Source organism: Barbatula barbatula (assembly GCF_947034865.1).
Source record: "Barbatula barbatula genome assembly, chromosome: 10".
NCBI classification, from domain to species: Eukaryota; Metazoa; Chordata; class Actinopteri; order Cypriniformes; family Nemacheilidae; genus Barbatula; species Barbatula barbatula.
In genome coordinates, this window is record NC_136773.1 from 4764790 (window position 1) to 4784450 (window position 19661).

Here is a 19661-nt window from a genome sequence, read left to right on the forward strand (position 1 = left end):
CTGATCTCAGACCACAGTTTCTTAGGGAGTGCCTTAAAGAAAGATTTATTCTGCATACTCACTTTGCCATCCAAATCTTGAAGTAACTTTCTTGAACTAATATACATACATATGTATGTATATATATATATATATATATATATATATATATATATATATATATATATATATATATATATATATATATATATTTAGCATGTATATCGTGTACATATTGAACAAGATATTATTATGAAGGGATTGAGGGATTTAAGCAATAGTAACTCCAAAAATAAAGCTAGATAACACAATTGTTCCGCCCTTCGGCGTTTTAATTTGTTTCCTAGTCGGACCCGTTAGTACGGGCAAGCGTTCGAGCCGAGCAACAGTGCGGAAATCACCCTCGTGTCTGCGTCATCACAGAGTTTGGTTAAATCTTTGTCTGTAAGTCCTTTTTTCGTCAGAATTGTGGTTTCTGTATGATGTATGTTTACTTTAAGTAATGTGTGTTATTACGTTCGTGACTCTTTCAGTTTCATCGCGTATGCTCTAGTTTGAAGCTTTTTTGTTTTCTGACTCGCTGATTTATCTGCTCAGCAACGAGCCTCGACGTTTCGCCTTAGATTAAAGGCGGGCGTACACGGTGCGAATTCTGATGGTCGGAAGATCGTATGTCCACGCACACGTCACGAGTGAGTTTATCTGAAAATCATACGGACGAGGTGATATACGACACGATTTTACGACCTGGGCCCAGTTTTTCAAAAGGTTTAATCCGGATAAAATTGATCCGGATTTAGTAATCCTTTTTTTGCGATCCGTGATCACGTAATCCAGCTTACTTTTGGAGCCAGTTTTTTAAAGCAACATCGGATTGGATCAATCTGATCCAGATAGGAACTTTTCAGGATCACCAAATCTGGATAACCAGTGCTCAAACAGGATAGGAACTCACAATGTAGAACTATAGATATGTAAAGAGCAACAAGTAGAATAGCCAATGTGGGGGTCAATATAAGTTTATTTTGATTTGAAATGAAAACACACACATTTAAAAAAAACTAAAAACAAGAAAAACCCCACCCCATCCTCTTCCTGCAGTCCGCTTATCTGACACCTACAACACAAACACTGTACATTGAGGATATTTATAACAAGTATCAAGTACAGATATATTGAATAAAAAAAAGACTTACTGTCAAATACTACACAATAATTTCAGACTTCCTCATCTGATGTGGAGAGACCAGCTTGTCTGAGCGTAGCCTTTAGGATGCGGATCTCAAGTCTAGCCTTGGTTTGCTGCAGTTTGGTCAGAGTCAGTTGTTCCTCTGCCAGACGAAGCTGTGCTTCTGCCCTTTCAGTCTCTTTTTGCAGAAGTGCCTTGTAATCATCATCTTTGTTTGATGAAGGGCACTTCAAGCCTTTCCTCTGAGATCCTGTGGCAACTACCACTGGCTCAACCAATGAGGATCCAGCTTCTTCCTCAGGAACAGAGCTGAGATTCAATATAAATACGCTCTCTGGATCAGCCTCAGGAGGAACTGGCAGATTCTCCTCCTCAATCCAAGGCTTGCCATCCCCTACAACACCTTGAAAACCATGGAGAGCTTGCGACTTCTCACCTCCAATGATGTCGAGGACCACATCTGTGTAATCTCCCCTCTTAAATGGCTTGTTGCCTGTTTGTGGGTTTTTGGCTTCAGCATGGTCCTTTGTTGCCCTGGCCTTAAGATTCTTCCACCGCCATTTGATTTGGTCTGTGGTCCTCTTCTGGCCAGACCCTATGGCATTCACATTTTCTGTGATTAAAATCCAAACATCATTTTTCTTTTTGTTGGTATCCTTAGCAGAATTAAAACTTCCCACTATTGCTCCATAATTGCACCGAACACCCTCTAGGTGGGTTTGAAAAGACCAACTACACAGCCATATAAATCAGCCTTTCTCAGAGGATTCACAGAGAGACAGTGAAATGGCCGGTGTTGTCCACCGCCACCACCACTTTGCCAGGAGAGGATACCGTCAAAGGGTGTATGTTGAACGTACCAAGCCACTGGAGCAATACACCACTGAGGAGCTGTATGTCCGGTTTCGCTTTGGGAAGGCTGATATAGAGTACCTTGTAAACCTTCTCAGGCCAAAACTTCAACACAGAACCCAAAGGAGTCACGGTCTGTCTGTGGAAGACCAGATCCTCATTGCGCTCCGATTTTATGCATGTGGGACTTTCTATCAAGTTGTTGGTGACTATATGGGAGTGGTGAAATCAGCTGTGTGTGATGTGGTGAGAGATGTGTCAATCGCACTGGCCAGCCTGGTCAATGAATTTGTTTCTTTTCCAAAGGACAACCAGATTGCCCAGGCCAAGCGCAGCTTTTTTCTTTTGGGGAATATGCCCAATACTATTGGAGCAATCGACTGCACACATGTGCATGTACAAGCACCTTGTGAGAATGAATGGGAGTTTATAAACAGAAAGGGCAGGCACAGCATCAATGTCCAACTTGTGTGTGATGCTGACCTCATCATCACCAACTGCGTTGTCAAGTGGCCTGGGTCTGTCCATGATGCACGCATCCTGAGGGAGAGCGCTCTATATAGAGACCTCCAAACCAACCGACCGGATGGCATAATATTAGGAGACAGTGCCTACCCACTCCTACCATGGCTGATGACTCCTTTTCTAACAGCAAATACACTGGCGCAGGCACGCTTCAACACTGCTCATTGCAGAGCAAGATGTGCAATTGAGCGTTTTAAATGGAGTTCTTAAGAGGCGCTTTGCATGCCTTATCTACCTGAGAGCGGAACCACAGAAAGCATGCAACATAACCCTTGCCTGTATTGTCCTGCACAACATCGCTACTAAGCGCAATGTCCCTCTCTGTGCTGACAATGATGCACCTGAGCCCCTTGGAGACACTAACCAACCGCCTGCATTCTGCCAGAACGAGCAAAGAGGACGTGCAACAAGGGACACAATAGTTAGACACTATTTCTGATTTGGATTTGTTTTGTATTTCAAAAATCATTGTGATTGCCATTCTTTGCATTTTTTTGGTTATTCTGTAATCATTGCATGCATCACTAATAAATATTCTAAAAACAAAAATAATTTTGATTGTGATATATATATATACATCAATTAGTGACAGAATAAAATTTATTGTTTTTGGTCAATTTTGACAGCTGTTTGGACAAACTCTTTCTACTTTGCTGTAGGCCTTTACTGAAAGGCTGAATATGTTAAAGCCTACCTAATCACTGTAGCCTGACGGATGAACAAATAAAAATAAAACCTTATGAATAAATAGGATATCTTGTAAAATTCTGCATGATCCAAATATAGTATTATTTGATACTTTTTTAAAGTTTTCATTACATTTTGGGCATGAAATCCACGCTGAATCCACCCTTCTGATGGGATCAATTTAATCCAGATTTTTTGGATCAAAGTGATCCAAATCCTACAAAAAAGTTCTGAAAAACCCAAACTAAAGGTTTGATCAGGATCAAAACCAAAATTGGATTACGTGATCTAATCCGATTATGTGATCCGTTTTTTCTTTTTGAAAAACACATTTTCAAGATTTGATCCAATCCGTTATCCAAAATCCTAGTGGATTACTTTTGAAAAACTGGGCCCTGCCGATTTCCGAAGCAATCGCACAAAGTTCCGCGCCAAAAACATGGAGTCAGAGGAAGATTTGCTTTTTTTGTGGCAGCAATGGCTTGCGAAAGAATAAAAAATTAAAGAAAAAGAAGGGCATGGCAAAGAGTTTGGCTGAAGAGCAGAGAAAAGCATGGACTTTCAGTTCTTCAAAAACAGCCGTGTATCTGTGTGCGCATGCTTTGATGTGGTCGTGGAAGATATAGCAAAGTATATAACCATAGCGTGTCACGCAAGTTTGTGCATATAGCAACGTCGTTTTTATATATTTTTTGAACAAATGTTATTGCTGGATAGTCTAGGTATAATAATTGTATACATACTGATTTTACAGGCCAAATGTTTGATATGGAATAGCCTACATATTGTATTGTGGGAGAAAAGTGATGCAGAGTCAGCATGATGCAAAAAACTGCCTTTAGGCCTTTTGTTATATGTTTAAATCCGCTGTAAAATATCATCACGGATGACCCTGTCATGGTACACGCTGCTGGAAACATCATACAGCGCTCGCTGTTCCTGCCAGAGTTCGGCGAGTTTATCCTCTTTTTCAATAGTCTATCTTCTTCTGTGGTTTCCTAGTTCGTGATTGGTCAACTTCAGATAGATCAACAAATCGGCTCGTTCAACCGCACACATGTCACGAATTCAAACCGATAGCTCACGAACTTTTTAGACATGTTTAAAAATGTTCGGGAGGTCGGGAAGTGCTCGTAAGGCACTCTGCTCGGATCGTAATTCCTCGCACTTGATACGAGCCGCGACCATACGAGCATACACGATTTCCACACGATTGAAAAAAATCCACACGATTGAAAAAAATGCGAACTCGTACGACAGCAAAAATCGCACCGTGTACGCCCGCCTTTAGTAGTTGATTTATTTACATCTGTTGATTCGTATATATATTATACATGTAACAGTCTAACAGGTAGTTTGGTGATATTGCGGATGTTTGTTTTATTACTATACATTAAGGACACCTGTAGTTTATTGTGTGAAAGTGTTGATATAGAGAATGCTGTATACTGTATAGAGAGTTACTGGGTAATTCATGTGTATTGTGTAAGAGACACTTCAGATGTTACACTTTTGTAATGTTATTTTCTGTTTATTATTTCATTCTTACAGACTTAAATGGAGAAAACACTAAGAAATAAAACTGAGGAAGAAAAGAGTTCAAAAGATAAAACATCATTCCTCAATAAGAAGTCTGGAGTTTCTCTTCATTGCTGTTAACTATCTGTCTAGCTGTACAAATCAGACGTCGTACATGCGAGGGCAGAATAACAATAAAACACAACAAAAACGTGATAACGTAATAAAAAACATGCCTTTAGAAATGTTTTATGAACGGAGTTATCTCATTTTGGAACCAAAGTCTTCATATAGGCTACTTTATAATGGCACTGATTGATGCAAGTAAACAGGCATGAAGCAAGGCACTAGAAGAAAATAAATGAAGTAGCAATACAAATAAGTGATGTGTTTTGAAGAAGAGAGAAAAAATCATGAAATGAGAAGGAAATGTTATTGGCAGGGGTCTACTCCTCAATCCTCATAAGGTCAACCTGATTCTCTTATTTCTAAAAGTAACATTAATATTTCAGCCAGTGATAGTAAAAAAGCGAGAGAAATCACCTTTAAATGAATTCACAGGTTTTACACAGGTCTAAATGCTTTCTCAAAAGACTTAAGAATGGCATTGATACAACTCTGTTCTTTCTGTTCAGAAAAACCTGAGTCCACTTTACATTTATTTTGGAACTGCTCTTTCACAGTTACATTTTGGTGTGACATTTGTGATTTTATCAATTGTTATGTAAATCCTAATGTTGATTTTAGGAGCACTTCCGGTGGGACGGGTTCACTTCCTGCCGTCGGTGTGGTGTCGCATATGCAGGTCATCTCTTCTGATGCACATGGATGTGTACACAAGTAAAGCTCTCACATTAACGTGTGTCTCTTGTAGACGTACAAAAGAAACAAAAGCTGATGCTCGCCGACGGCATCAGCCCGTTGTCCGAGCGCAGAGACCCAGCGCGCCCTGACGAGCGACTCTAGTAGCATGTTGGCTTGGGCAAGGCGATAGATCACCGTGGCAACCAGCTGGTGTCGCGACTGCTTTTATACGGCATACTGGCGACGCTCCAACCGACGACGGTTGGTGATGAAATTTACATTCACGTTTAACGTTGAGAACACGAGTCAGACAGAGCGTTTTTATTGTAGACACTTTTGTTGAAAACGGAACTCGAAACACAATGATATTTATAAACGAGTAGTCACAGAATGACATTTCCAGACCTAGCTCATTAATTATGCAAAACAACAGCCAATGGCGGTGCTCCAAGCAATATTTGAATCGGTCATTCACAGATTGTTTGCCTCCAAATAAAGAGCTTTTGCTTATATCGTGTCGTCATTCTTTTCACCACCTAATCAATGAAATCAACGGGACTTGATGTACACATTTGTAAAAGCAAACTCTCTGTTCGATGTGAAACGGGGCTTTTAGGACATCTAGTGTAAGGAAAACAACGTTGCATGATATTACCAATCCTGTTTCGGAGCTACAGTATATACTCGTTTATGCTCTTTCGCAAATGCAACGCTTGGGGGGTGATGTGAAATTGTCATGAGATATCTTCTTTTTGATAAACGCATGGCTTTTACCACAAGATGACCTCTACCACTAGACGTCGTCATCACTTCTTCGATCGTTCCTAACAATTATTTATTAATAAAAATTAAAATCATATTTATTACAGTCTCTTATTCATATTTATTACAGTCTGTTGTTCATACAACGCTAATCAATATTCGGTTATGTGTGTTTGTGTGGCACTTTTAGGAGTGTCATTCATCAATTCAGTAAGTACTTTTAAACTCTTTTTATACTGGCTTTTACTTCTGTAAAGAAAATGAGAATCTGATTTGTCTTCTCCTTTCAATTGAACGTTTGCACCCCTTCGCCAGTAGAGGGCGTTGTTTGATAACCGTTGACAGTTGTAAAGGTTTCCTAATGGGTTTTAGCTGCTGAATGAATTAATTCTTTAGGTTCGAGCACACAGGCTGATCTCAGACCACAGTTTCTTAGGGAGTGCCTTAAAGAAAGATTTATTCTGCATACTCACTTTGCCATCCAACTCTTGAAATAACTTTCTTGAACTAATATACATACATATGTATATATATATATATATACATATGTATATATATATATATATATATATATATATATTTAGCCTGTATATCGTGTACATATTGAACAAGATATTATTATGAAGGGATTGAGGGATTTAAGCAATAGTAACTCCAAAAATAAAGCTAGATAACACAATAAAACACAACAAAAACGTGATAACGTAATAAAAAACATGCCTTTAGAAATGTTTTATGAACGGAGTTATCTCATTTTGGAACCAAAGTCTTCATATAGGCTACTTTATAATGGTACTGATTGATGCAAGTAAACAGGCATGAAGCGAGGCACGAGAAGAAAATAAATGAAGTAGCAATACAAATAAGTGATGTGTTTTGAAGAAGAGAGAAAAAATCATGAAATGAGAAGGAAATGTTATTAGCAGGGGTCTACTCCTCAATCCTCATGAAGTCAACCAGATGCTCTTATTTCTAAAAGTAACATTAATATTTCAGCCAGTGATAGTAAAAAAGCGAGAGAAATCACCTTTAAATGAATTCACAGGTTTTACACAGGTCTAAATGCTTTCTCAAAAGACTTAAGATTGGCATTGATACCCTCTGTTCTTTCTGTTCAGAAAAACCTGAGTCCACTTTACATTTATTTTGGAACTGCTCTTTCACAGTTACATTTTGGTGTGACATTTGTGATTTTATCAATTGTTATGTAAATCCTAATGTTGATTTTAGGAGCACTTCCGGTGGGACGGGTTCACTTCCTGCCGTCGGTGTGGTGTCGCATATGCAGGTCATCTCTTCTGATGCACATGGATGTGTACACAAGTAAAGCTCTCACATTAACGTGTGTCTCTTGTAGACGTACAAAAGAAACAAAAGCTGATGCTCGCCGACGGCATCAGCCCGTTGTCCGAGCGCAGAGACCCAGCGCGCCCTGACGAGCGACTCTAGTAGCATGTTGGCTTGGGCAAGGCGATAGATCACCGTGGCAACCAGCTGGTGTCGCGACTGCTTTTATACGGCATACTGGCGACGCTCCAACCGACGACGGTTGGTGATGAAATTTACATTCACGTTTAACGTTGAGAACACGAGTCTGACAGAGCGTTTTTATTGTACACACTTTTGTTGAAAACGGAACTCGAAACACAATGATATTTATAAACGAGTAGTCACAGAATGACATTTCCAGACCTAGCTCATTAATTATGCAAAACAACAGCCAATGGCGGTGCTCCAAGCAATATTTGAATCGGTCATTCACAGATTGTTTGCCTCCAAATAAAGAGCTTTTGCTTATATCGTGTCGTCATTCTTTTCACCACCTAATCAATGAAATCAACGGGACTTGATGTACACATTTGAAAAAGCAAACTCTCTGTTCGATGTGAAACGGGGCTTTTAGGACATCTAGTGTAAGGAAAACAACGTTGCATGATATTACCAATCCTGTTTCGGAGCTACAGTATATACTCGTTTATGCTCTTTCGCAAATGCAACGCTTGGGGGGTGATGTGAAATTGTCATGAGATATCTTCTTTTTGATAAACGCATGGCTTTTACCACAAGATGACCTCTACCACTAGACGTCGTCATCACTTCTTCGATCGTTCCTAACAATTATTTATTAATAAAAATTAAAATCATATTTATTACAGTCTCTTATTCATATTTATTACAGTCTGTTGTTCATACAACGCTAATCAATATTCGGTTATGTGTGTTTGTGTGGCACTTTTAGGAGTGTCATTCATCAATTCAGTAAGTACTTTTAAACTCTTTTTATACTGGCTTTTACTTCTGTAAAGAAAATGAGAATCTGATTTGTCTTCTCCTTTCAATTGAACGTTTGCACCCCTTCGCCAGTCGAGGGCGTTGTTTGATAACCGTTGACAGTTGTAAAGGTTTCCTAATGGGTTTTAGCTGCTGAATGAATTAATTCTTTAGGTTCGAGCACACAGGCTGATCTCAGACCACAGTTTCTTAGGGAGTGCCTTAAAGAAAGATTTATTCTGCATACTCACTTTGCCATCCAACTCTTGAAGTAACTTTCTTGAACTAATATACATACATATGTATATATATATATATATATATATTTAGCCTGTATATCGTGTACATATTGAACAAGATATTATTATGAAGGGATTGAGGGATTTAAGCAATAGTAACTCCAAAAATAAAGCTAGATAACACAATAAAACACAACAAAAACGTGATAACGTAATAAAAAACATGCCTTTAGAAATGTTTTATGAACGGAGTTATCTCATTTTGGAACCAAAGTCTTCATATAGGCTACTTTATAATGGCACTGATTGATGCAAGTAAACAGGCATGAAGCAAGGCACGAGAAGAAAATAAATGAAGTAGCAATACAAATAAGTGATGTGTTTTGAAGAAGAGAGAAAAAATCATGAAATGAGAAGGAAATGTTATTAGCAGGGGTCTACTCCTCAATCCTCATGAAGTCAACCTGATTCTCTTATTTCTAAAAGTAACATTAATATTTCAGCCAGTGATAGTAAAAAAGCGAGAGAAATCACCTTTAAATGAATTCACAGGTTTTACACAGGTCTAAATGCTTTCTCAAAAGACTTAAGAATGGCATTGATACCCTCTGTTCTTTCTGTTCAGAAAAACCTGAGTCCACTTTACATTTATTTTGGAACTGCTCTTTCACAGTTACATTTTGGTGTGACATTTGTGATTTTATCAATTGTTATGTAAATCCTAATGTTGATTTTAGGAGCACTTCCGGTGGGACGGGTTCACTTCCTGCCGTCGGTGTGGTGTCGCATATGCAGGTCATCTCTTCTGATGCACATGGATGTGTACACAAGTAAAGCTCTCACATTAACGTGTGTCTCTTGTAGACGTACAAAAGAAACAAAAGCTGATGCTCGCCGACGCCATCAGCCCGTTGTCCGAGCGCAGAGACCCAGCGCGCCCTGACGAGCGACTCTAGTAGCATGTTGGCTTGGGCAAGGCGATAGATCACCGTGGCAACCAGCTGGTGTCGCGACTGCTTTTATACGGCATACTGGCGACGCTCCAACCGACGACGGTTGGTGTTGAAATTTACATTCACGTTTAACGTTAAGAACACGAGTCAGACAGAGCGTTTTTATTGTACACACTTTTGTTGAAAACGGAACTCGAAACACAATGATATTTATAAACGAGTAGTCACAGAATGACATTTCCAGACCTAGCTCATTAATTATGCAAAACAACAGCCAATGGCCGTTCTCCAAGCAATATTTGAATCGGTCATTCACAGATTGTTTGCCTCCAAATAAAGAGCTTTTGCTTATATCGTGTCGTCATTCTTTTCACCACCTAATCAATGAAATCAACGGGACTTGATGTACACATTTGAAAAAGCAAACTCTCTGTTCGATGTGAAACGGGGCTTTTAGGACATCTAGTGTAAGGAAAACAACGTTGCATGATATTACCAATCCTGTTTCGGAGCTACAGTATATACTCGTTTATGCTCTTTCGCAAATGCAACGCTTGGGGGGTGATGTGAAATTGTCATGAGATATCTTCTTTTTGATAAACGCATGGCTTTTACCACAAGATGACCTCTACCACTAGACGTCGTCATCACTTCTTCGATCGTTCCTAACAATTATTTATTAATAAAAATTAAAATCATATTTATTACAGTCTCTTATTCATATTTATTACAGTCTGTTGTTCATACAACGCTAATCAATATTCGGTTATGTGTGTTTGTGTGGCACTTTTAGGAGTGTCATTCATCAATTCAGTAAGTACTTTTAAACTCTTTTTATACTGGCTTTTACTTCTGTAAAGAAAATGAGAATCTGATTTGTCTTCTCCTTTCAATTGAACGTTTGCACCCCTTCGCCAGTAGAGGGCGTTGTTTGATAACCGTTGACAGTTGTAAAGGTTTCCTAATGGGTTTTAGCTGCTGAATGAATTAATTCTTTAGGTTCGAGCACACAGGCTGATCTCAGACCACAGTTTCTTAGGGAGTGCCTTAAAGAAAGATTTATTCTGCATACTCACTTTGCCATCCAACTCTTGAAATAACTTTCTTGAACTAATATACATACATATGTATATATATATATATATATATATATATATACATATGTATATATATATATTTAGCCTGTATATCGTGTACATATTGAACAAGATATTATTATGAAGGGATTGAGGGATTTAAGCAATAGTAACTCCAAAAATAAAGCTAGATAACACAATAAAACACAACAAAAACGTGATAACGTAATAAAAAACATGCCTTTAGAAATGTTTTATGAACGGAGTTATCTCATTTTGGAACCAAAGTCTTCATATAGGCTACTTTATAATGGCACTGATTGATGCAAGTAAACAGGCATGAAGCAAGGCACGAGAAGAAAATAAATGAAGTAGCAATACAAATAAGTGATGTGTTTTGAAGAAGAGAGAAAAAATCATGAAATGAGAAGGAAATGTTATTGGCAGGGGTCTACTCCTCAATCCTCATGAAGTCAACCTGATTCTTTTATTTCTAAAAGTAACATTAATATTTCAGCCAGTGATAGTAAAAAAGCGAGAGAAATCACCTTTAAATGAATTCACAGGTTTTACACAGGTCTAAATGCTTTCTCAAAAGACTTAAGAATGGCATTGATACCCTCTGTTCTTTCTGTTCAGAAAAACCTGAGTCCACTTTACATTTATTTTGGAACTGCTCTTTCACGGTTACATTTTGGTGTGACATTTGTGATTTTATCAATTGTTATGTAAATCCTAATGTTGATTTTAGGAGCACTTCCGGTGGGACGGGTTCACTTCCTGCCGTCGGTGTGGTGTCGCATATGCAGGTCATCTCTTCTGATGCACATGGATGTGTACACAAGTAAAGCTCTCACATTAACGTGTGTCTCTTGTAGACGTACAAAAGAAACAAAAGCTGATGCTCGCCGACGGCATCAGCCCGTTGTCCGAGCGCAGAGACCCAGCGCGCCCTGACGAGCGACTCTAGTAGCATGTTGGCTTGGGCAAGGCGATAGATCACCGTGGCAACCAGCTGGTGTCGCGACTGCTTTTATACGGCATACTGGCGACGCTCCAACCGACGACGGTTGGTGATGAAATTTACATTCACGTTTAACGTTGAGAACACGAGTCAGACAGAGCGTTTTTATTGTACACACTTTTGTTGAAAACGGAACTCGAAACACAATGATATTTATAAACGAGTAGTCACAGAATGACATTTCCAGACCTAGCTCATTAATTATGCAAAACAACAACCAATGGCGGTGCTCCAAGCAATATTTGAATCGGTCATTCACAGATTGTTTGCCTCCAAATAAAGAGCTTTTGCTTATATCGTGTCGTCATTCTTTTCACCACCTAATCAATGAAATCAACGGGACTTGATGTACACATTTGTAAAAGCAAACTCTCTGTTCGATGTGAAACGGGGCTTTTAGGACATCTAGTGTAAGGAAAACAACGTTGCATGATATTACCAATCCTGTTTCGGAGCTACAGTATATACTCGTTTATGCTCTTTCGCAAATGCAACGCTTGGGGGGTGATGTGAAATTGTCATGAGATATCTTCTTTTTGATAAACGCATGGCTTTTACCACAAGATGACCTCTACCACTAGACGTCGTCATCACTTCTTCGATCGTTCCTAACAATTATTTATTAATAAAAATTAAAATCATATTTATTACAGTCTCTTATTCATATTTATTACAGTCTGTTGTTCATACAACACTAATGAATATTCGGTTATGTGTGTTTGTGTGGCACTTTTAGGAGTGTCATTCATCAATTCAGTAAGTACTTTTAAACTCTTTTTATACTGGCTTTTACTTCTGTAAAGAAAATGAGAATCTGATTTGTCTTCTCCTTTCAATTGAACGTTTGCACCCCTTCGCCAGTAGAGGGCGTTGTTTGATAACCGTTGACAGTTGTAAAGGTTTCCTAATGGGTTTTAGCTGCTGAATGAATTAATTCTTTAGGTTCGAGCACACAGGCTGATCTCAGACCACAGTTTCTTAGGGAGTGCCTTAAAGAAAGATTTATTCTGCATACTCACTTTGCCATCCAACTCTTGAAATAACTTTCTTGAACTAATATACATACATATGTATATATATATATATATTTAGCCTGTATATCGTGTACATATTGAACAAGATATTATTATGAAGGGATTGAGGGATTTAAGCCATAGTAACTCCAAAAATACAGCTAGATAACACAATAAAACACAACAAAAACATGATAACATAATAAAAAACATGCCTTTAGAAATGAGAGTTATCTCATATGCAGGTCATCTCTTCTGATGCACATGGATGTGTACACAAGTAAAGCGAGTCTCACATTAACGCGTGTCTCTTGTAGACGTACAAAAGAAACAAAAGCCGATGCACGCCGGCGATCCGACGGGCATCGGCCCGTTGTTTCCGAGCGCAGAGACCAAGCGCGCCCTGACGAGCGACTCTAGTAGCGTGTTGGCTTGGTGTCAAGGCGTTAGGTCCCCGGCCCGAACAGATGTAGCAGGTGTCGCGACTGCTTTTATACGGCACATCGGCGACGCTACAGCCGACGACGGTTGGTGAGAAAATGTACATTCACGTTTAACGTTGAGAACACGAGTCAGACAGAACAGAGCATTTTTATTGTACACACTTTTGTTGAAAACGGAACTCGAAACACAATGATATTTGTAAACGAGTAGTCACAGAATGACATTTCCAGACCTAGCTCATTAATTATGCAAAACAACAGCCAATGGCGGTTCTCCAACTGCACACAAAGCAATATTTGAGTCGGTCATTCACAGATTGTTTGAAGTATATAGACATGATATGACTTTGTTTGCTTAATAAGCAGTTTAGATCGTTGGATTACTCTGCAGTAATTGTGGCACATTACTGCAGAGCAATCAGGGTTACTGTGTGTTCACACCGAACGCGAATGAGGCGTCAAGCGCGAGTGATTTACATGTTAAGTCAATGTAAAGACGCGATAGACGCGCTTGCGGCGCGAATAGCGCGAATGAGGCGTCGCGAATGACGCGAATGGCGCGAATGGCGCGAATTGCGCGAATGACGCGAGTTGAAAAATCTGAACTTTGGCGGAAATTCGCGCCGCGTTAACCAATCAGGAGCCTGCTTGAGTAGTGACGTAGACAACGTAGCGAGCAGAGGCAGAAATAAAAAATGGAGGACACGCTCATCTCAGTGTGTGGACACCCGGAGCTATATGATACGTGTTCATAAAAATAGGAATAAAAAGGATCTTGCTTGGAAGAAAGTGAGTGAGGAGGTCGGAGAATCCGGTGAATTGTAAAAACATTTTCGTGAAGCGAATTTCACTCGCGAATGACGCGAATAGCGCGAATGACGCGTTTTTCACGCGCGAATAGCGCGAATGACGCGAATGAAGCGAATGACGCGAATGAAGCGAGTAAACACAAAATGTTCAAGCGTCAAACTACTCGCGAATAGCGCGTTTTTGACGCCTCATTCGCGCTCTATGTGAACACACAGTTAAGGTGGCACTTCATCCATGGGCACTTCATCCATGACCCGTGCTGGCTGGCATTGAGATTTGAATCGTCGACCTTCTGAACACAAGCCCAGCGCTTTAACCACTAGGCCACAGCGGACCCCGAGCCGCCTTGGGCGTAATAGACTGGGTTCTAAAGGGTCAGTGCCAGAGGGTCAGCCGGGATTTGAGCAATAGTAACTCCAAAAATAAAGCTAGATAACACAATAATACACAACAAAAACGTGATAACGTAATAAAAAACATGCCTTTAGAAATGTTTTATGAACGGAGTTATCTCATTTTGGAACCAAAGTCTTCATATAGGCTACTTTATAATGGCACTGATTGATGCAAGTAAACAGGCATGAAGCAAGGCACGAGAAGAAAATAAATGAAGTAGCAATACAAATAAGTGATGTGTTTTGAAGAAGAGAGAAAAAATCATGAAATGAGAAGGAAATGTTATTAGCAGGGGTCTACTCCTCAATCCTCATGAAGTCAACCAGATGCTCTTATTTGTAAAAGTAACGTTAATATTTCAGCCAGGGATAGTAATAAAACGAGAGAAATCACCTTTAAATGAATTCACAGGTTTTACACAGGTCTAAATGCTTTCTCAAAAGACTTAAGAATGGCATTGATACAACTCTGTTCTTTCTGTTCAGAAAAACCTGAGACCACTTTACATTTATTTTGGAACTGCTCTTTCACAGTTACATTTTGGTGTGACATTTGTGATTTTATCAATTGTTATGTAAATCCTAATGTTGATTTTACATACATTAAATGTAATTTTTGGTTTTCATGAATGTGAAAAGAAAAGTGATATTTATTTTATAAACCTTATTTTTCTGTTAGCTAAATTTCACATTCACAAATCTAAATTGTCTAAATGCACTCCTCTTTTTTTGAGGTTTAAATGCGAGTTGAAAATGTACTTTGAGTAGCCTGTTGAGTTCTCTAAAAACTTAAAAGCTACAAGAACAGTGACTGTGTTTAAGGACTTTGCACCTAATCTGGATTGGAAGACTGAAGGAATTTAGTCTGGACTGAGGGAATCTGGAGCTTGTATTGACAATGATAATGGTTGTTGTAAATGTTTGTTTTTTGTTATCTTCTACAAGCATTTAATTAAAAAAAAAGATATATATATAAATATATTTCAGGCAGGGATTCGAGCACTTCCGGTGGGACGGGTTCACTTCCTGCGGTTGGTGTAGCGTCGCATATGCAGGTCATCTCTTCTGATGCACATGGATGTGTAGTAAAGCTCTCACATTAACGTGTGTCTCTTGTAGACGTACAAAAGAAACAAAAGCCGATGCTCGCCGACGGCATCAGCCCGTTGTCCGAGCGCAGAGACCCAGCGCGCCCTTACGAGCGACTCTAGTAGCATGTTGGCTTGGGCCAAGGCGATAGATCACCGTGGCAACTTGCTGGTGTCGCGACTGGTTTTATACGGCATATCGGCGACGCTCCAACCGAGGACGGTTGGTGAGGAAATTTACATTCACGTTAAACGTTAAGAACACGAGTCAGACAGAGCGTTTTTATTGTACACACTTTTGTTGAAAACGGAACTCGAAACACAATGATATTTATAAACGAGTAGTCACAGAATGACATTTCCAGACCTAGCTCATTAATTATGCAAAACAACAGCCAATGGCGGTTCTCCAAGCAATATTTGAATCGGTCATTCACAGATTGTTTGCCTCCAAATAAAGAGCTTTTGCTTATATGGTGTCGTCATTCTTTTCACCACCTAATCAATGAAATCAACGGGACTTGATGTACACATTTGAAAAAGCAAACTCTCTGTTCGATGTGAAACGGGGCTTTTAGGACATCTAGTGTAAGGAAAACAACGTTGCATGATATTACCAATCCTGTTTCGGAGCTACAGTATATACTCGTTTATGCTCTTTCGCAAATGCAACGCTTGGGGGGTGATGTGAAATTGTCATGAGATATCTTCTTTTTGATAAACGCATGGCTTTTACCACAAGATGACCTCTACCACTAGACGTCGTCATCACTTCTTCGATCGTTCCTAACAATTATTTATTAATAAAAATTAAAATCATATTTATTATAGTCTCTTAATCATATTTATTACAGTCTGTTGTTCATACAACGCTAATCAATATTCGGTTATGTGTGTTTGTGTGGCACTTTTAGGAGTGTCATTCATCAATTCAGTAAGTACTTTTAAACTCTTTTTATACTGGCTTTTACTTCTGTAAAGAAAATGAGAATCTGATTTGTCTTCTCCTTTCAATTGAACGTTTGCACCCCTTCGCCAGTAGAGGGCGTTGTTTGATAACCGTTGACAGTTGTAAAGGTTTCCTAATGGGTTTTAGCTGCTGAATGAATTAATTCTTTAGGTTCGAGCACACAGGCTGATCTCAGACCACAGTTTCTTAGGGAGTGCCTTAAAGAAAGATTTATTCTGCATACTCACTTTGCCATCCAACTCTTGAAATAACTTTCTTGAACTAATATACATACATATGTATATATATATATATATATATATATATATATATATATATATATATATACATATGTATATATATATATATATATATATATTTAGCCTGTATATCGTGTACATATTGAACAAGATATTATTATGAAGGGATTGAGGGATTTAAGCAATAGTAACTCCAAAAATAAAGCTAGATAACACAATAAAACACAACAAAAACGTGATAACGTAATAAAAAACATGCCTTTAGAAATGTTTTATGAACGGAGTTATCTCATTTTGGAACCAAAGTCTTCATATAGGCTACTTTATAATGGCACTGATTGATGCAAGTAAACAGGCATGAAGCAAGGCACGAGAAGAAAATAAATGAAGTAGCAATACAAATAAGTGATGTGTTTTGAAGAAGAGAGAAAAAATCATGAAATGAGAAGGAAATGTTATTGGCAGGGGTCTACTCCTCAATCCTCATGAAGTCAACCTGATTCTTTTATTTCTAAAAGTAACATTAATATTTCAGCCAGTGATAGTAAAAAAGCGAGAGAAATCACCTTTAAATGAATTCACAGGTTTTACACAGGTCTAAATGCTTTCTCAAAAGACTTAAGAATGGCATTGATACCCTCTGTTCTTTCTGTTCAGGAAAACCTGAGTCCACTTTACATTTATTTTGGAACTGCTCTTTCACAGTTACATTTTGGTGTGACATTTGTGATTTTATCAATTGTTATGTAAATCCTAATGTTGATTTTAGGAGCACTTCCGGTGGGACGGGTTCACTTCCTGCCGTCGGTGTGGTGTCGCATATGCAGGTCATCTCTTCTGATGCACATGGATGTGTACACAAGTAAAGCTCTCACATTAACGTGTGTCTCTTGTAGACGTACAAAAGAAACAAAAGCTGATGCTCGCCGACGGCATCAGCCCGTTGTCCGAGCGCAGAGACCCAGCGCGCCCTGACGAGAGACTCTAGTAGCATGTTGGCTTGGGCAAGGCGATAGATCACCGTGGCAACCAGCTGGTGTCGCGACTGCTTTTATACGGCATACTGGCGACGCTCCAACCGACGACGGTTGGTGATGAAATTTACATTCACGTTTAACGTTGAGAACACGAGTCAGACAGAGCGTTTTTATTGTACACACTTTTGTTGAAAACGGAACTCGAAACACAATGATATTTATAAACGAGTAGTCACAGAATGACATTTCCAGACCTAGCTCATTAATTATGCAAAACAACAGCCAATGGCGGTGCTCCAAGCAATATTTGAATCGGTCATTCACAGATTGTTTGCCTCCAAATAAAGAGCTTTTGCTTATATCGTGTCGTCATTCTTTTCACCACCTAATCAATGAAATCAACGGGACTTGATGTACACATTTGTAAAAGCAAACTCTCTGTTCGATGTGAAACGGGGCTTTTAGGACATCTAGTGTAAGGAAAACAACGTTGCATGATATTACCAATCCTGTTTCGGAGCTACAGTTTATACTCGTTTATGCTCTTTCGCAAATGCAACGCTTGGGGGGTGATGTGAAATTGTCATGAGATATCTTCTTTTTGATAAACGCATGGCTTTTACCACAAGATGACCTCTACCACTAGACGTCGTCATCACTTCTTCGATCGTTCCTAACAATTATTTATTAATAAAAATTAAAATCATATTTATTACAGTCTCTTATTCATATTACAGTCTGTTGTTCATACAACGCTAATCAATATTCGGTTATGTGTGTTTGTGTGGCACTTTTAGGAGTGTCATTCATCAATTCAGTAAGTACTTTTAAACTCTTTTTATACTGGCTTTTACTTCTGTAAAGAAAATGAGAATCTGATTTGTCTTCTCCTTTCAATTGAACGTTTGCACCCCTTCGCCAGTAGAGGGCGTTGTTTGATAACCGTTGACAGTTGTAAAGGTTTCCTAATGGGTTTTAGCTGCTGAATGAATTAATTCTTTAGGTTCGAGCACACAGGCTGATCTCAGACCACAGTTTCTTAGGGAGTGCCTTAAAGAAAGATTTATTCTGCATACTCACTTTGCCATCCAACTCTTGAAATAACTTTCTTGAACTAATATACATACATATGTATATATATATATATATATATATATATATATATATATATATTTAGCCTGTATATCGTGTACATATTGAACAAGATATTATTATGAAGGGATTGAGGGATTTAAGCCATAGTAACTCCAAAAATACAGCTAGATAACACAATAAAACACAACAAAAACATGATAACATAATAAAAAACATGCCTTTAGAAATGAGAGTTATCTCATATGCAGGTCATCTCTTCTGATGCACATGGATGTGTACACAAGTAAAGCGAGTCTCACATTAACGCGTGTCTCTTGTAGACGTACAAAAGAAACAAAAGCCGATGCACGCCGGCGATCCGACGGGCATCGGCCTGTTGTTTCCGAGCGCAGAGACCAAGCGCGCCCTGACGAGCGACTCTAGTAGCGTGTTGGCTTGGTGTCAAGGCGTTAGGTCCCCGGCCCGAACAGATCTAGCAGGTGTCGCGACTGCTTTTATACGGCACATCGGCGACGCTACAGCCGACGACGGTTGGTGAGAAAATGTACATTCACGTTTAACGTTGAGAACACGAGTCAGACAGAACAGAGCATTTTTATTGTACACACTTTTGTTGAAAACGGAACTCGAAACACAATGATATTTGTAAACGAGTAGTCACAGAATGACATTTCCAGACCTAGCTCATTAATTATGCAAAACAACAGCCAATGGCGGTTCTCCAACTGCACACAAAGCAATATTTGAGTCGG

General features: G+C 39.0%; 1 pseudogene across 1 annotated transcript; it reads left to right on the forward strand.

Moving 5' to 3' along the window:
• The first annotated feature begins 1954 nt into the window (after window positions 1-1954).
• Window positions 1955-3215, forward strand: LOC306899810 (putative nuclease HARBI1; annotated as a pseudogene). The gene is made up of 2 exons: window positions 1955-2946; window positions 3205-3215. The product of its transcript is annotated as a putative nuclease HARBI1 (transcript).
• Window positions 3216-19661: the final 16446 nt, after the last annotated feature.